This window comes from Pinus tabuliformis, chromosome 7 (assembly GCF_031772625.1).
Source record: "Pinus tabuliformis cultivar Carrire ecotype Pingquan chromosome 7, CPIR1, whole genome shotgun sequence".
Taxonomy (NCBI): domain Eukaryota; kingdom Viridiplantae; phylum Streptophyta; class Pinopsida; order Pinales; family Pinaceae; genus Pinus; species Pinus tabuliformis.
In genome coordinates, this window is record NC_142293.1 from 1019583092 (window position 1) to 1019596060 (window position 12969).

The 12969-nt window shown below is 36.5% G+C and overlaps 1 pseudogene; it reads left to right on the top strand.

Annotated features, from left to right (window-relative positions):
* The first annotated feature begins 8654 nt into the window (after positions 1-8654).
* Positions 8655-9275, top strand: LOC149251089 (calcium-dependent protein kinase 3 pseudogene; annotated as a pseudogene).
* Positions 9276-12969: the final 3694 nt, after the last annotated feature.

Below are 12969 nucleotides of genomic sequence, written 5' to 3' on the forward strand. Positions count from 1 at the left end.
TTGGTGATTAATTGAGAATAACCATATCTTCTTCCAAGTAGATTTGAGAGGACATTTTGGGGATAAGATATGGATATATAATCTGGTAATTAATTGGATAGGACCATATCTTCTCCCAAGGAGATTTTGAGAAGACACCTTGGGATATGGATATTTAAATTGGAATAAATGGAAGGAGACCATATCCTATCAGAATTTAAATTTGATAGGACAAGTTGGGAATTTAATAATAATAATAATAATAATAAAATTTATATCAGTAAATAAATTTACAGTTCCACCAATGTAGGTATGTACCAATATTTCTTGATAATTATAAGTCAATATTTTCAGGTAATTTAAACACTAACAAAATTTGCATGATAAGATTAAGTAGGGCATTACATACACCCCTCCTTCAGAAAACTTCGTCCCGAAGTTAGAGTGAAAAATATACAAGGAGTTCGAAAGCAATTTGACAATAAGGCATAACAAAATAGATAGAGAGTTATAGTAGTAAAATTTAATAAGTTAGGCAATGATACCACTTCCCATCAAGAGTCTCCAACTAATCTGTATCCTCATATCCTTCCTCACCAACTTCCATTCCCACCCTGTCCATAATCTACTATTATATACTATGGCATCGACTATACTAATCTAACCACTGATAAAACCAATATGGTGAAAGAGTCAACTATATCGACCTAACTTCCCCAGTAGGCAACTGGTAATCTTCATCACACGTCTAGGGGAGCGTGTCCATCACTTCCCTCCCATGATTCCAGGTTTGGAGGTTACATGGTGGGAAATACCTCCACCCCTCCTTACAACTAGGGTCAATACCAACTGGAAATCATCATCACACGTCTAAGGGAGTGTGTCCATCACTGCATTCCCACGATTCTAATTTTGGAGGTTACACAGTGGGAAATACCTCCACCCCTCCTTACACTAGGGTTAACACCCTAATATGGACCACACTACAGTGCTGGTTGGATACTTGTCATTGAATAACCCAGTCAGGTAGTATTTTCACCTGCCATCTACATTTTACCTATGTCATAAGGGTGCATACCAAGTAGATACAACATGTAATAGAAAAATGTACATCATACCTTTCCACATTAGATGTGTCGACCTTCCCCAATGGAAGAGTAGATCTTGGTTATCATATAGTTATTTACAATCTGCAGGTTAGTTCTAATTCATGCATATATATAACAACAATAAATCATATCCACTTAAGCCATACATGAAACAAAAATAACTCTGATAATCTATGCACTAGATAAATCATAACCAAGTAAGGCATACATTAGGTCATACATCAAACATTTCCATCATCAATACCTAATCCATCTAATGATTTATATAAGTAGTTTCACTTGTCCAAATAAATGCATCAATATTACATAGCGTTCATAGATAAATAACATGGAACTGAAAAATAGAGCCTTAACATAGGTAGCAATCGAAGTCAAAATGGACATCATAAATGGTCAAAAGTGGGGGGTAATTGTGACATATAGTCTTTGCATCCTCCCGGGTAGCAGATCTTGGGTTATACTTGTCCCATTGTATCTTAACTTGGTCCACCAAGTGATGCCTAAGCTATTAAATCTTATGGTATAATATGCATATTGGTTCGATCATTATGGTTCCCACGTCTGATACCTATACTTACCTCCAGTTGAGTTTATGGGATTCATTAGAAACATAATGTTATAGGACAGATACAAAAAACATCATGAGTTTTATACAAGTGGGGTGGTAGTACAAGACAATAGGACACTGGTCCAATTTTCTCTTTGATTCTAAAAGGTCCTATAAATCGAGGTGAAAACTTTGTCCCTTTCCCAAACCGAATGGTGCTAGGAATAACTAAAAAATAAAAATAAAAACTCGGTCCCCCACTTTAAAACTTCGATCGGTACTATGTGCATCAACATAACTCTTTTTCCTATCTTGTGGATCCTTTAAACTTCATTGAATCTACCTTACCTATTCCTCCATTTTTTGAAACAATCCTATCGTGACTATTATTGTGTCTTCCATCCTTTCGTCGATTCCATGATGTATAGCATGGTACCCCATATAGATCTTGATAAGGAGGCATCCTAATCTATAGGAAAACTCTACCAATGGTAAGTACCTTTCCCATCGAGTCTAATTATCCATGACATACATTATAGGCATATATTCCATAACACAATTTACTCTTTTAGTCTTTCCATCTATTTATAGACGATATCCAATGCTAAGGTTTAACTAAGTCCCCAACACTAACTGCAAACTTGTCCAAAATTTATATGTAAAGCGAGAGTCCCTATCAAAATGATATTTGTGGGTAACCCATGTAGCTAGATAACTTCACCTATAAATACTCAAGCCAAAATGGGAGCAGTCTCTTAAACAAGGTAGTTAGCCACCTAGAGATACCAAATACATGGCCAAAATAGAATACGTTAAGGTTGTTTCTCCAAGAGAAGAGAAACTCATCCTTCAAGAGTAATAAAAATAAAATAAAATATTTTTGCAATTAATGGTCATGACCACCTTTACAAGTGGAGTGACTTCAAAGAATATCCCAAGGTAATTAGAGTCTTGTAGACAAAAAACATAACTCCTCCAAATGGAAATGGTATAAAGATGTTAGGGAATTATCTCCCAGGATCAACCAAATTGGCCATAAATAGTAATCCCATAGAACATGTGCCATAATTGTCCATACAGTTGTTATAACCTCCTCAAAGAAGTAGGGTGTCCTCAATCGATGTGCCAAAGTTGTTAAATGTACATGTACCAACACCTCTCCACCAAGGAATATGATAAATAGTTCACCCTAAGATATTGTGTAATGAGGCTAGGAAGCTCTCCAATATAGTAATAAAGGATCCCCCCAAACCAAGAGAAACTATATGATACAATGTGAAATAACATACCAAGTGACCAAAACCATGGGTGTCAATGTAGAAGACCACCCAAGAAAGGTCTGAATGCCACCAAATGCATGAGAAGATGCCAAATAAGGGGAGTGATTTCCTCTATCAAGAAAATAACTACTCGCAACATACCACATCATAGCCAAACTATAAATATCCATTGGCATTCTTCTAACAAACCACAACCACTTTTCCATGTCATCAAGACATCCACCAAAATGGACATCACTTATGCAACAAGGGTGGGTGTACTACTTCAAGGTTCACCAACCAAAATCATGAAACAATAATCCAAGTGAAACCCTATGAACACATGCAAACATGCCCAACAACTAATTCACTATGTAAAGGAGCAATAATTAACCAACAATATTTAAGGAAACTCTTAGTTGATGGATATCCCTCATCATAAATGTGCTAAGGGTAAATCAAATGTTTGAGCAATGTTATGCAAGGCCCTCAATCACATTTCAAACAACATATGTGCGAGATGCAAGCCTCCAAACAAGAAATGATGACACAAACCAAGGACATAATTTGCATTATCGAACATGGGATATCAATAATAAATCATAGTAACAGACCCCCATGGTTATGTGATTTTGAGGGCAACGACACTAGGTAAGTGCACATAAGAACAACTTTCATTAAGGCACCTTAACACTAACCAGAGGTGATCAACAATGTCATGGATTCATTATGTAAGGAGGCTAATTTGCAGGATGGATTCATAGTTATAGAGTGCTTGGAAGCTGAACTTTTGGGTGATTATATTCATGGAGAAACACACCACCTCCATCCGCTAGCAGTTTTCCGGATGTAGGGGATTTGCCTTTAGCTTCACAATGTTTAGCGTTACATGGGGGCCATGTAGTTGTTGGTCATGTTCCATGAACACTTTCACCTACTCTTGCTCCTCTTCCTCATATATCATGGGAAAAGAAATTAGAAGTTTCTTGTGGCAAGAAGAAAGCTTAGTAGATACTAGATCTCTCTCTTTTTGTTGTTTAAAAGCAGTCCCTAGAAATTAGTAATTTGTTTTGATTATGGCCTATTTCATAAATATTATATGACTTTTTAAGATTGAACTTTGAACTTGCCTTTAAAGTTTGAATTGTTGACTAAATCTAACAACTCTTTGGTAATGAATATGATGCTTTGCTTCATTTCATGGTTGATGTTATTTATTAGCTTTTGTCGATGAAAAATTTCATATGTTGAAACTTGAAGGTTGATGTTGTGGAATGTGGTTGATGATAATGCTATAACTACTAAATTATTGATGTTATTTGTGTACCAAATAGTTGGTGCTTTAATGATCATCATTAATCTAGTAGTTAAATATATGTTTTCATGTTTTCTATAGTTGACTCAACTTTTTGCATGTTTTCTTTTGAATATATATATATATATATATATATATATATATATATATATATATATATATATATATATATGCAACAATTATATTAAAATATGTATATATAAAAATGATTTTGAAACATTCCTCTACTGGAAGAATTTTGCTTCCATCAACCTTGGGAGGGGGGATTTTGATAAGCAACTAAACTAGGGCTAAGGTATCGACCAAACCCCTCCCATGATTAATAATTAATGGAGGTCATTTAAAAAGTTTTTTTTTTTTTTAATATATCAATTTTCGATTCCCATGTGTGAAACTTGATGGCCTTACCCAGGGTTAATGGATATCATTTCTAGATTTTAAATTGGCTTCTTAATAAGGGTTATCAGTATGTTGAAACATAAGCATGATCATTCTTGTTTGGATTGAGAGTTTAGTTTGGAGCTCCGCATTTTTGTGGAGGGCCTGACACTGAGTGACCCAACTGGTTCCCTGGGATCAAGGCAACTCTATTGGTCCTTATCTGAGAGCCTCCAAGTCTCACTACTGCTGCTGCATTTTCAGGGAGATTTGTGGTTTAAAGAAGTGCCTTCACAAATGTGATAAATACATTGTGGATGCCCATGGTAGTTTAATTTACTTGGAACTAGCATTGGAAGCATAGTTTTGAGGAGCACTCAGAGGCCAACAAGGCTGGGGTCTAGTTCACCCTTGAGGCTATATATGTCATTAGCCCTTGAGACTGGTAAGAGGAACCGTGGGCCACTGCGGATTTTGCACATGAAACATACAAAGTTGTCCACCATTCTGGACACCATATCTGACCTGGTAGTGTGTATTTCAGCTCACATAAATCTTGACCCTACACTTGGCCTGCCTGATCACTTTGTTGATTTTGCTGCATCTGGCCTCACATAAGAGTCTAATATTGCTGGTGAAAATGGAAGTTTGGAGACCACGTTGACTTTGTAGATGACGCCCATTCTGCGCTTTAATTATCTGTTAAAATTTGTTTGTTTTGTCTAATTACATTTTTGTTAATCATGTAAGATAGTATAGTTGCAAATTCATAAGCAGGCTGGTTTGGTGCCATAATCTAGTGGCTGTATATGTAATTTGAGCTTATCGCTGCTGTCTCTGTGTCTGTTAATTTCGCTAGTGAGCATTTGGATCAATCATATAACTCTCTGCACCACTTTCCAGTAATGAGTTTGTTGTGCTATTTATAACCTTCGTAAGTCTAATTTTATTAATTTGTTAACTCTACTTTTACCTTCTAAAATGATGGGTGTCCATCTTAATCTATAGGTGGATATCTATCTATTTGTTTATCTATCTTAGTTCCAATTTCCTTATCAATCCAACAGATTCCTTCTTTAGGATACTATATGTGGAATCCCTTCAATTTGTTGAGAAGGATGTCTAGATATGTCCAGATTCTAGTATCCTAGTGACATTGGCCATCTACCTGCGCAAAAGGTATCCTTTGTTGTAGTTTCCCTTTATGTTTCCATGCCCTTCTTGAATTATTGGTGCTTTTGTTTGAACATTTTGAAATACCTTGTCAACAAAGCTCATAATGAAACGACTACATGAGTTATGTGGAGTCTGGACATCTATTAGTTCTCTTGCAGCATCTTTAAATGTATAGGTTGTTTGTTGCAGGCAGATGGGATGATGTAGCAAAGGTCAAAGCAATGATGCAAGGCAGCGGCTTGATAAAAAGGCTAGGATGTAGTTGGATTGAAGTCAATACTATGAACCATGTGTTCTTTGGAGGAGAATGATTGCACCCATAGTCATAGAACATATCTGCCATGTTGAGAATCTCCACGTAGATGAAGAATTCAGGGTATGTTTCTGTTGCTTTGCGATATTAAATGGGAAGAGGTTAAGGTCTATATTCGATTGCACATGAGCTTACAATATATGCCCTATAGAAATAGTTTAAATCAACTGCGTGAAGGGTGACATCCACAGTGCCACTACACTCATCTAATTGTTGGGTGAGAATTTTTGTAATGGATTCTCACAGTTTTCAACATTTCAGGGCTACATTATGTCATTGTGGGGACAATTTGTGAAGCTTCTTGAACAAACAACATAATAAAATACCAGAGTACTCTCTTTTGAAATTGTGTTACAAGTCATCTAGTCAAAAGATGAGAGGTGATGAGTTGGCTTCTGGAATTTTTTTGAAAGAAAGGCTCCAGTTCAAGTGATTTTTCCAAAATCACAAGTGGAGGAGGATTTCCTATTTTCCATGCATCTATGAGTAGGTGGCAAGCCTGCTGGATCTACAATGATATTATCTGGAGATGGAACAACAACCGTTACTCACTATTGGAATGAAAGTACATCCCTATATCAGTTTGAGTTACCGTGGGATGCAAGGAAGGTTCTAAATGCCTCAATGGTGGTGAGGAAGTAGGTTTATTAGCAATCCCTTAAAAAGTCATTCTACTGGGTGGTGTTGAACCACCAAAATGAAGTTTGTCTCGCAAAAGGGACCTCCAATGAAGGAGTTGTAGATGTAGAAAGGCAAAACCTCGTGGTTGGAGGTAATTTTTCTCTTCGAAGAGAAAGTATCGATGCATGGATTGCCAGAGATAATGGAGAAAGGGTTGTAATGAAAGGAGTTGGCTAGCATATTGCCCAAGATGAGGAAGCAAAAAGTTTAATTGGGCATCTATTTCAAAATTTTCTTAACTCATGGAAAATTGAAGGAGAATTTGAAAAGCTCCATTAGGCTAGTGCATTTGAAAGAGATGGGGAAATGAATGTATTTACCCGTGCAAGTCGAGCTATTGTTGACACACTTGCAAAACACTAGAAAACAAGCAGAGGAGAAAATATAGCAGTAATGGCTGCTGTATCTTCCCAACTTTTAGAAAAGCAGCACCGACATCAACAATTTTTGCAGTTTCTTGCTGCCTCCAAGTGTCATGAAGAGCTTCAGATGAGGCAGAGAGAAGATTTACAATCCATCATGGGACATGGTGTAAAAATTTCTACCATGATTCGATTCAGGGAACTGCATAATGCATCTACCCGGGCTAGGCCACAAAGCAGGGTCGAGTCTCTAAGCACTGTTTAACAAAATAATGAAATTAGTGGCTCTATTTGAGATCTTGTCCAGATAGTTGGTGAGAAAGCTCATCGGAATAATGTAATGCTAATGGATAGAGAGAAATCAAAAGTGTTTTCCAGTCGAGTTTCTGAGTTGGAGGAGTTATTATCCTGTGTTAACCAACATCTAACTTATGTAGTAGGAAGGGAGCTGCCACTTCGGTTACAAATAGAACGACTTCGTGAAATCTCAATTGCTTGCACAAGTGTAGTACGCACTGGTATTTTCTATAGAGATATCCAATACTCTATATCCAAATCAATGTGCAGATATAAATATTGGCTATGAGGATATTGTAAATACACAGGTCCTCGCTTCTAATGGAGTGCATGTAAAAAAATCGCAGACATCTTGGAGACATGGTGCCATGGAGGCATATAGTATTTTAGTGGAATCAGATTGGGCATCAGCTAAAAATAGAGAGCATACACCCGCCATGGTTGACATAGGTGCTCAAGTTTGGAGTGAAGGTAGTGATGAAGCACGAGGACTTCTAGAATACAGAATGCCTGGCTTTGTGGAATACCCCTACGGCGAACTTTTTCCTAAAGGGAGAGGCTTATATGGAAATGAAGATAACATGAGAATGCAATATTTCCCAGGTGATTTTGAGGGTCGTAAAGGTGCCATATTTCCTCGTAAGGAAAGGAAAAACATACTGAAGGCATATCTGCCCAAGAATTTTGACAGAACTTCACAAGAAATAAGCCATCGGTTTTCTGTGGGGAACAATCCTGAAAATGATTCAGTTAGCCTATCACCTCCAATGCCTGGGAAGAGATCTTTTGGAAATTTGAATGTTGGTGTCATTCCAACGGAGCACATACATAGTTCCACTGTTGCGGCAATACGTCTAGTAGGAGTTCCCAATGCATGGACAGTTGTTTCTTCAGGAATTGGAAATAATAAAGAGGCCTCAAGTGGAGATACCAGTTCATAACAAGAGGCCTTCAGTACATTAGGAGTTGTATCTCAGCTCCAAAAACTACAGAGGTTGATTCGGTAGGTGCTTGTGGAAGCCATCTGATTTATGATGTCACAAATACATCATTCAAGTTAAAAGAAGAAAAAGTCCAAACCATTTGGTGCAGTGATTTCTTCTATCACCAGAGATGCTAGAGGGATTTCTGGCCCACCTGGAAGGGTTAAGAACCTAGACATATATGGCGTCAAGATGCTATTTTGTAGCAAGAGCATAGAGAGCAAACAAAATGGAAAGTGGATTCAAAAGAGAGCCATGACCAAAATTTCTGAAGCTGCAAAAAGTCTTGTACGCCAGATGCTCGAGCCTAATCCCAAGCTACGACTAACAACTCAACAAGTAATTGAGCATCCTTGGTTACTGAATGCCAAAAAGGCTCCAAATGTTTCCCCTCGGTGATGTTGTGAAGACTAGGCTTAAACAATTTTCTATGATGAATAAGTTCAAAATAAATATTTAAGGGTTATTGCTGACCATTTATCTGTGGAAGAAACCAAAGGCATTAAAGATATGTTCAAGATGATGGACACTGATAACAGTGGTACAATATCATATGAAAAGCTAAAAGCAGGTCTTCATAAGCTCGGTTCCCATATGAATGAATCAGCAGTGCAGACATTAATGGAGGCTGCAGATGCTGATGGAAATGGACCGCTAGATTATCAAGAATTTGTTGCGGCTTCGATTCATATGTAGAGCATAGACAACAATGAATACTTGCATAAGGCATTTCTGTACTTTGACAAAGATGACAATGGTTACATTGAAATCGAGGAGTTTAGAGAAGCCTTAGTTGATGACTTTGGTCCAGATGACATAGATGTGGTGAACAACATTTTTAATGAGGTGGATGCAGACAAGGATGGAAAATTATGAGGATGAATTTATGAGATTTGACTTGGAGTATGAACAGATTGTTGTTTTGGAAAAAAATAAAAATAAAAAAAATCGAAAGAAGCAACTCCGTATATTCTTGCAATACATTGCATACCTTTAGCTATATCTGATGATTCGAAAACGTGAATCAATTTTTCAGAGGTGACATTCCTTACATTCTGATCTGATTATTTGGATGAATATTGTTTACTACTTCCAGGACATGATAGGAAATATGCTAGGTTGGGGATATCAAGAGGGTACTACTATCTTTGGTTTTGGCTAGGATTTTTGACAAAGTAACATGCTTCAAGGTCCAGATTTTGAACCTAAGCTCTGATACCACGTGTGAGGCTCCCTCTTAAGGCCCTCTAACTAAGAAGTAAATTTCTCTGATTTTAAACACTATAAAATGTGAAAGAAATTATTTATATCTAAACATTTATTTGATGATAATATACCATTAAAATTTATTTACCACAAATTAAATAAGTAAGAATTTCATTTCAACCATTTACATAAGTAATCAATAAACAGAAGAATACCTGTGTTCCAATAGCTTAGTTGAGATGCTCCTAATCTCCTGACTCCATTGGGATACTCCTCTTGGCTACCCTATTGGATTTGCCTCCCAGCCAACTCGGAAGTATTTCCTAGCCCAGAGAACCTCCAAAGGTTCCCTAGCCCTCCGAGCCCAAGTCCAACGAGATGTAGTGTGTCCAAGTTAAACAAACACTCTTCTTCTCTCCCTTCTCTTTTCTCCACCTTCCTCCCAAAACAAAATCCTCCAAAAGCACAACTGAAACCAAAACCAAGACCAAGGATCACCCCCTCCTCTCATCATCCTTCCCCTTTTATGCCTCTTCCTCCCATCCACCTCAACCACCTATCATTAATGTCATAACTACCCCCTCATCCTTTCATTTGACTTTTCTTACCATATCTTCTCCCAAGTAAATTTGAGAGGACATTTTGGGGATAAGATATGGATATTTAATTTGGTAATTAATTGCGGAGGACCATATCTTCGTCCAAGTAGATTTGAGAGGACATTTTGGGGATAAGATATGGATATATAATTTGGTTATTAATTGGAGAGGACCATATTTTCTCCCAAGGATATTTTGAGAAGACATTTTGGGGATAAGATATAGATATATAATTTGGTAATTAATTGGAAAGGACCATGTCTTCTCCCAAGAAGATTTTGAGAAGACATTTTGGGGATAAGATATGGATATATAATTTGGTAATTAATTGGAGAGGACCATATCTTCTCCCAAGGAGATTTTGAGAAGACACTTTGGGATATGGATATTTAAATTGGAATAAATGGAAGGAGACCATATCCTATCAAAATTTAAATTTGAGAAGACAAGTTGGAAATTGAATAATAATAATAATAAAATTTATATCAGTAAATAAATTTACAGTTTCATCAATGTAGGTATGTACCAATATTTCTTGATAATTATAAGTCAGTATTTTTAGGTAATTTAAACACTAATAAACTTTGCATGATAAGATTAAGTAGGGCATTACAACAAACCCCTCATACAAAATGAAAACAATATGCAAATTCACTTGGTCATCAATTCTGGGTACCTCCATATTTATTTCTGCCTCTTCTCACCTTAAAATCTGTTTCACATCAGCTTCATGTGTGTCAGGTAACTCACAAACAATCAACCCTCACATGCTCTCTAACTCCATTCTACATATATCTTCCAAAATCACATCTTTTATTAAGATAGTTTGCTGGCTATTTGTATTCCACATAAGAATATGAAGTGGATACGCTCTACTCTTTGCCTTCCACTCATTCATTTCCAAGCTCTTCAAATTTTGAATATAAGAAAATAATTAAGTGTTGCACCAAATATTATTTCAACCATATATAATGATTAGGTACACCAATATCAACATAATGCCAAAAGAAACATTATAACATCACAACACATGCACACATTGGAAGCATTCTCTAATGTAAACAATATGCACACAACATATGAAAGCAATGCAAGCATATGTGTGAAACATTCACTCTCCAAATCCATCTATATGATCAAAGCCATCTTTTATTCATGCCATTGCCTTAGCCCCCTTGAGGCTTGTCTTGCTTTTGTTGTCATGGAATTTTTCCTTTGCTGTCATGGAGTATTACCTTTGCTGTCATGGAGTCTTGACTTTGCCTTGCATCACAACAATGATCATGCTTTTTCCTTGCCTTGTATATCTTAAACAACATCTATTTTGAAGCATTTTCCATCACCTTTTATCTAGTTCCTGCATATCAAACATGCCTTGCTGTAAACATTGTTCCTTTACCAATACGTTGCATGCTTTTGTTGTTGGTCTTATATTGTTCCTTTGCTCCTTTGCCTTGTTTCTCTCCTTTTCCTTTGCCGCTCATTTGTTGCTTGCCTTATTTATCCTTGTTTTGCTACTCCAAGTTGCTCCTTCATACTTTGCTCCTGCTCTTGCATACCTTGCTACTCCTTTGCCATCAATGACAATAATTCCATCAATCTCCTCCTTTAGAATTGATGGCAACACATTCAACCTCACCATTTTGTCCTGAAAATGATTTCTCCTTACTATTCATAACCTTTTCTTACCTCCCCCCTTGACATCAATGGGAATGGGTTTGGAGATTTAAGACTAGAAAAAAACTATACTCTATAAACATTCTGCTATATATTTTTGAACATAGAATGGCTGGAAAATCTACCCTCCAATAGGTTTTTTAGTTTGGGCTACTTGTTAAAGTTGTCACGATCAATGAAAAAACACTCTATGAGTTATAATAAAAAATTAAACCAAAGAAATAATAGTAAAAAGGCATTTGAGAAAATGATATAGCCACTGGTTGACTACCACTTGATGGCACAATTTACTACAAAGTTTTTCAGATTTTTTCTAGCTATGAAAATAAATACTGGCATCAAATGTTGATACTCAAGAGTGAAGGGACCCTATATGAATTCCTAGCTAAAATTCAAGGGCTATTGGCATATCCGACTCTAACTCTGGTTAATACATGTATGAGTGGAGCTCCCAGACAAAATATCTAGCTTTACCATGTTGAAGAGTTTTCTTTTTGACTGTTCTGTTTTCTTTTCGACTGCTCTGGTTTTGCACACTACTTTTTCTCATAACTGAACTCTCCTAGGATATCCATTTCCTCAACTTCTACAAAATAATTGTTCTCATGCTGCTAGAACCAAGGTATATAATTTGTAGAATCACTAATTACAAAATACACAACATCACGTGTATCTGTTATAACACTTTTTCTCCCAAATTAATAATCTCCTCCAATGCATTGTTGCTCTCCATTAATGATAGTGCGCTTCTTGAAAACTTCTTTATTCCTACAAATCATTAGATAACACGATATCTAATCAAGTAGTAGCTTCAACCCAACACATTGTTAAATGTGAAGCTTTGTTATATGATGGGAGTGCACAACAAATGATATTGAACTTGACCACAACCATACTATAGTTACCAAGAAATAATAAAAGCTACACAACCTCATGTGTAAATTGTCCTAGCAACCACCTGACAAGTGCAGAAGTTCCACCAAATAACATGATAGGAAAACTAGATTTCATTCATAAAATACAAACGCTTTTGGAAAAAAGGTAACTCCTATACTTTGATATAATATGAAAGGCATATCAGTTCTGCT